This window comes from Gekko japonicus, unplaced genomic scaffold (genome assembly GCF_001447785.1).
Source record: "Gekko japonicus isolate JY-2015 unplaced genomic scaffold, Gekko_japonicus_V1.1 scaffold380, whole genome shotgun sequence".
Taxonomy (NCBI): domain Eukaryota; kingdom Metazoa; phylum Chordata; class Lepidosauria; order Squamata; family Gekkonidae; genus Gekko; species Gekko japonicus.
Genome location: NW_015167543.1, coordinates 326762 through 333844, shown reverse-complemented (window position 1 = coordinate 333844; position 7083 = coordinate 326762).

Below are 7083 nucleotides of genomic sequence, written 5' to 3'. Positions count from 1 at the left end.
TTTAAAATCCTGGACAAATCTATTATAACATGTAAGAAGGTCACTCTGTATGTTAAATTCCTGGCAGGTAATTTTGGAAATTTGGGAACCTTTAGCCTCAATTACTTTTTTGAGTTTTGCTTGCATCTGGGGAAACCACCTCAGATTAGCCAGGCCATTGGATCAAGGCCCTTTCTTGTTCTCTTCCAAATTCCTTGTCCACTGGGGCGTAATTAGGATTGCCAACTCTGGGTTAGGAGATACCTAGAGAATTTGGGAATGGAGCCTGGGGAAAGTGGGGTTTGGTGAGGTTGACTCGGGGTTGGTGCTCACGATCGTCTCGACGCAGACTCTGTGACGGCCTTTCCCAAGATGGAACAAATGTCAACTAGAACCTTGTGACCTTTAGTTAATTGATTCCAGAGACAGCGCATTCCTGTTGTGGGTATGGGCAAATTCACGGTCCACTACAAGAACATTTACGGTCCACTAAGCATCCACCACTTCATGTCGACGATGTCACCTCGCATTCTGCAGGAAATGTTGTTTAGGGGTACTGTCACGTAGAAGTTGAACCTGGAGACGTAGGTGTCCCAGTCTTCTGTTGTTTCAAAGTGGCCCTTAGCAGCCATCGCGGTTCTGCGCTGGAGCACACATGGCTGTATCCTTCTTGCTGCTCCAGTGGGCAAAGGTGACAATTCCTTGCCCACTGCAGTTTGAAGTGGCCCTTGGCAGCCTTCATGGTGGCTGTGTTCCTCTTGCTGTTTCGGTGGGCCAAGGCGACAATTCCTTGCCCGCTGCAGTGATTAGCTCAGGTTCTGTGGGGCTGCCCCCCTGCTTTTCCCTTTGGCTCAAGTCTTTATTTATAGCAAGCCGATCTGCTTAACTTAAGTAACTTCTTAAAGGACAGGTTGCAACTGGCTTGCAAGGCAAGCCTCCTAATAGGGCAGAACCTGCCTTTCCCTTTGGCTGAATTCTGGAGCCTTCCTCCAGCTGGCTGGGTCTTGATGCCTTTCTAGTGCCCTGCAATGCAAACACATGTGCAACTGTTCAACTGAAATAATTAAAAACAATTAGGCTTGCTCACAACTTTTATGCTAGTAGCAATTTTGGCTCACAAAGAAGAATTTCTGCTCACCACACTCCACAGCTTAGAGAGAACATTGTAGGGGGGTCCTCAAAGTGGGCCCCTATAGGCTATGCAATCTAGGTGGCTTGGTGAGGGCCTCTTCAGGGTAGGGGGGCATACTACAAACCTTAAGCCTAAGCAGTCATGGGCAGGTTCCATATCCATCCATTCCCTCTATGCACATAGGTGAGGGTATGAGGAGAAAGGATTGGAGAGGTTCTGAACCTGGCTCTGAGCTGGGGTGGTTCTGCCCCATTAGGAGGCTTGCCTTGTAAGCCAGTTTCAACCTGTGCTTTAAGGAGTTAATTAAGTAAAGCAGATCAGTGTGTTATAAATAAATTTCCCAGTTTAACCAATAATATGTGTTGTGTTTTCATTCAGGGTGTGGGCAGGCAATAAGCCATTTAAAAAAGCCACTGGATGCAAATAGAATAAAAAACCTATCCATAAAATAGAAGCTTGTCATTAAAAATATAAGCTAATTCCCTAATTAAAAGCCTGGGTAAAAAGATGTGTTTTGGCCTGGCACGAAGAAGAAAGTCAAGTAGGTGCCAGGCAAGCCTCAAGGGGGAGGGTGTTCCAAAGGCAAGGTGCCACCACAGAAAATGCCCTGTCTTTAGTTGCCATCTACCTCACATCTGAAGATGGGGGCACAGAGAGCAGGATGGGTTGGATAGCATGAGAGGAAATGATCTTTCAGGTACCCTGGCCCCAAGCCATTTAGGACTTTAAAGACAAGAACCAACACCAGCACTTTGAATTATGCCTGGAAACAGATGGATAACCAGCACAGATATTTCATCACAAGAGTGATATGTTCCCTTTAACCAACCCCTTGTGGTAGCTTGGCTGTTGTATTTTGGATAACTGAAATTCTGAACAACTTTCAAAGACAACCTCTCACAGAGCACATTGCAGTAATCTACCCTGGATGTAATCAGAGCATGGATCACTGTAGCCAGATCATGCTTTTTGACGAATGGCCATAGCTGGCAAGGCAGCTGGAGCTGATGAAAGGCACTACGTGTCACAGAGGAGACCTGCAACTCCAGCTGTAGGCCTGGATCCAGAAGCATCCCCAACTATGAACTGCTTCTCCAGGGGGAGTACAACTCCATCCAAGATAGGCTGGCTCTGAAGTCCCTGAGCAGCTTCTCCATTGACCAACAGGACCTCAGTCTTGTCTGGATTGTGCTTCAGTTTATTAACTTTTTATATTCACAGAGGATCCACATAGCATTTATTACTACTTGGGATCAAGAATGAAATAGTGTTGCATATTGTACTTAATTAATAGTTCCAGACTAGTTACTGGCATCCATTTTAAAGCACGGTATAAGAAAAACTAGCAGCTGTGAACTTTATCTGGACTCTTGCAAAAAGCCTTCATTTCTCCTTGCTACTTCTTTATGGCAGCCAATGAGACCAGGAAACACTTTAAAAAAAATAATCAAGGGGAACAGTAAACTTGGAAGTATGGAGATCTGAAAGAATTTTTTTAAAGAAAATTTAAGTAAAAACTGGTAGTGATAGTTTCCTGAGAGCATGACTAAAACCCGGCTCTGAAAATTTGCTGTTTTATGCAACAATTTACTTAAAAATGCATCCATTCTAGTTATATCTTAGCATTAGGGAACAACCTATCTTTATGTAATTAATACAATGGGGGGAAATATGTGTGTTCATTCACACATATTAGAAAGGTATGCTGTAACGTTGGCTTTTTTTTTTTTTTTTGCCTGTGTTGTTTTATTACTGTTGTGGACCCTGCTCCTTGTTTTTGGAGCTTTTCACCTAACAGACTCTAACACAAATTTAGAATCCAGTGGCATATTTAAGTCTTAAAGGTGCCACTGGACTCTAAATTTGTTCTACTGCTTCAGACCAAGACAGCTGACCAACCAGACTCTAACACAGTTCACCCTACGAAACCAACACAAATGCTAGTCTGCTTTGTTTCATACTCAGCAAATGGCTTACTTTCCTACCTCTGTCAGAAAGTGTATTGAAGCAGTAAACATAAAGAAAAAAGGGGGGAAAGGATGCTGTGATCTGCCATTATACACTGATAATTTCTGTGCATTTAATCAATTGTACAAATACAATAGATATTTATATTTTTTAAAGTTTTGTATGTGATTAAAATGTGCAGAACTTGATCTTTGCCCATATATCAAAGATTGGCACTTAATTTAATCTTTCGCGTATTAAATTATTGTAATCACTGTGATTTCTACATGACTGAGTTCAAAAGAAGATCATACAGCAGCATTTGGTCAATGACATTTTAATTTCTCTGTTGAGGGCTTTTAAATAAAATGCTGAGCTATGTAGGAGCACAGCAGTAGACATTTAGAAAGACGGTATCAAGGCCAAATTAAAAGGGAAATATGGGTATCCATATAATTCAATGTAAATAATAGACAATTTGATTTTTTTCATTGGGATTTCATTGGGAATAAGAAAAACATAGGCTGCACATGGACAACTGTGCATGGGATACAGAAGAGTGTGTTATTCAGCCAGAAATTCTGAAAACATCAGATTTCCTTTTTATTTAAAAGGGACATTAAAAAAAATAATGTCTTATGAAGAAAGCAAGCAAGAAGGAAACTCTTCTGTATAAAAGGGATAGAGCCATTATGGCAACTTTTAGCAGTGTTTGTAAGACTGTGGCTAGCAGGCACAGCCTGTCTGTCTGAGCTCTCATCACTATAGAAAGGAAGGAGCCCTTCTCAGATTCTTTAGATGACCATCAGCTTTATGGCAGCCATGTAACACATGATTTTTATTTCTCCTGTGACTTATACTTTAGGCCTGCTAATTATGTTTCCCTAGTGATACATCTGAATCTTGACATGACAGTACTTCTAATGTTTTCTTTCACAGTTGTGACATTATTGTTTCCTTTAAAGTGTTTTGTCACTTGATCTGGATGAGATATTACTTTAAATATCTGCTTTACAATATGCTGAACACATTCCAAAATTACTACATCTTTCTCAAAAAAAATTGGATTTTTGAAGTGTAGCCTCTAACAAATTTCATTTGTGACAAATCAGATATAATGCTGAAAGATCTGGGATCAAATAACCAGATCATTTTTCCTTTGCCAGTAGCTATTTCAGAAGGTCCAGATTTAACTTGGGATGTGGGGCAGAAGAAGAAAGATTTTTCTTTTTCTTCTGACCTTTAAGAACCCCTGATATGCTGTTTACCCTGCTGATGAAAACATACAGTCCTCCCCATTTTGTCAGATTTCTGATGTGGGGGCCATATTAGATAAGGAGGAAAAATGTTAGTTTTGGTGGGAAGGGAAGTGTAGTAAACTAGAAATTAATCTTCTGTATACCAAATTATTTGGGAGTATGTTTAAGCATTATTCAGCTTGGTTCCTGCTAAGAGGCTGAATTTGGTCTGTGGTCCACATACTCCTTGTAATCTAGAAGTGGTTTACAAGATAGAGTTAATTCCTGTTAACAGTATGAATCAGGGCCCTCTGTAGTAGGTATTTACCGAGAAAAAAATGCAATAGAGTCTGTAATGGATCCACCAGCATCTTATAACAACAGTGCTTACATGTACTGAATGGAAAGGGAAAACTCCTTTTTTTTAGCATTTTCTCTTAAATTGTTATATGGATTTGCCCTTAACAACAGTGCTTACATGTACTGAACGGAAAGGGAAAACTCCTTTTTTAGCATTTTCTCTTAAATTGTTATAGTAAGAGCATTATCATTACATGGCTTTGGAAGCTGCAAAACTGCTTCAGTACCAAGTGATTCACTTATTGTCATGTAATATATAAATAGCACAAGCTGAGAACTTAAAAAATAGTTCTCCACTTTTACCACAGAGAGAAGCCAATAAACAAAATGAGCACTAAACAATTACAGTAATACATCTAATCCATTAATGCCACGGAAGCAGCTTGTAATTGTAATAAGGAGTTTAGGCATTTCCTTACATTTTTGGATATTTTTTAAATTATAAGCACAGGGCTCAGGAAGGAGATGAGGAATGTAAGGCACTAATCAGAAATGAGGAAATTCTTTACCATCATCTGTATCAAATATAACAAATGGTATTTAAATATTCAAATCAAAATGTCCAGGGGGAGGTATTGGGAAAATAACACACACAAAAAATAGAAACATTGGAAGACCACAGATCTCTCATGTTTGACCAATATAGTTCCTTAGATTTTTTTTCTGCTTTGTGTAATGTGATGTTACAATAAAAGAAGAATTATAATTTCTGGTTCCCAGGGGATGGACTTCAAATGAAAAACAAAAACTCATAATTTTCCTCTATGATTTTTTTTTTGGGGGAAACAAAGCTGTTCTCAATATTTAAATTATTATAACTCTGCTATTTGTCATCTGATTTCTCTTCTAGCCCTTTAACCAAGATATTTTACACACAAACTGTACAATTCATCCTATAGAATGCAGAATTACACTTAACCCTGTTTAGGATTCCACTGTAAACTTCACGCTAAAGGACAAATAATCTTAGTTTTATTTATTTATTATTTCAATTTATACCCTGCCCTCCCTGCGAGCGGGCTCAGGGTGGCTTACAACATTGGCACAAAATACTAATAAAACCATATAAAATAATTTTAAAACAAAGCAATACAGATGAAACTCATAAAATCATCAGGTGCTAGTGATCATTCAGTTCATTGCTTGTGATGGCGTACTAAGGATGTTTACAAGCTGACAGTTCCAGCTCAGTGGTCTTCCTGAGTCACTTGATGGCATAAGCCAGATGTTAAGGCTGAGGGCCGGGCTCCTTGGTTGAAAGCCTGGTGGAAAAGCTCCCTCTTGCAGGCCCTGTGGAACTGTAAAAGATCCTGCAGGGCCCTGATCTCTTCCAGGAGCTTGTTCCACCAGTAAGAAGACGCCACTGAAAAGGCCCTGGCCCTGGTCGTAGTGAGCCTGGCATCCTTGGGGTGCGGGAGGGTCAATCGGTTCTGTGACCCCGACTGCAGTGCTCTCTAGGGTATATATGGGGAGATAGACACCCAAGTAAAAGCTGAATAAGTTTGGCTTTTATTTGGGAGCACCTTATTGGCAGCCAAATCAGATTAGAGAATCTGATGCATCTGAACAAATACCCCCAAAATACCAATAAGGTATTTTTCATGTTTTAATTCCATTTGGCAAAACCGAATGCACTCCCTTAGTCATCACCAGGCTTTGGGCTCCAGAAGCTTTTATGGTTGGCTGAGGACACCATGTTGATACATTGCCTGGAGTATCAAAGTTTCTGTGCTAAACCCAGTTGACAGTTGTCTTAAATTCTGAAATCTGAATTCCTGAAGTTCTTTGTTTGTTTTTTAAGTGGGACCCTCATTCAAACTTTAAGAAGCTTACAAGAAAATAAAGGAAAATGGTGTGTTTTGCTTCACCATTATCAGCTGCCTGCACCCTGCCTCTCATTCCTCCAGTTTCACTGCTATGGTAACAAGTGAACAATGCAGCTTGCAAAGAATTGATTTCTTTCACAAAAATCTCATCAGTTGAATTGAGAATGAGCTTCAGGCAACTAATATGCCTGACGAGTCTGAAGATGAGGAACATTTTAAAAATGGGATGGCTTGTTTCTAGCTTGCGACAACATATACTTCAGTAAGATGGTGTGGTGACAGGCTTCTTCCCTTCCACATGAATACTTATTCTTGCCATAGCAGATAGACCCATGCATCACAACTCCATACATGCTTTCTTGGATCAGAACCCTGCTGAGTTCTATCAGACTTATTTCCAACTAAGTGTAAAGAGGATTATCACCATGTAGCCCAATCCTATGTGAGTTTACTCATCAATAAATCACTAATTCCAGAGTTCTATGGGGCTGGCTCTGAAATATGTTTACATAGCACTCCAACCTTAGAGAGATTTGCAAATTGGTTAATGTTTATGAATCTAGACAAGCTATTTTTCAAAAAACCAGCTACATTGTAGGGA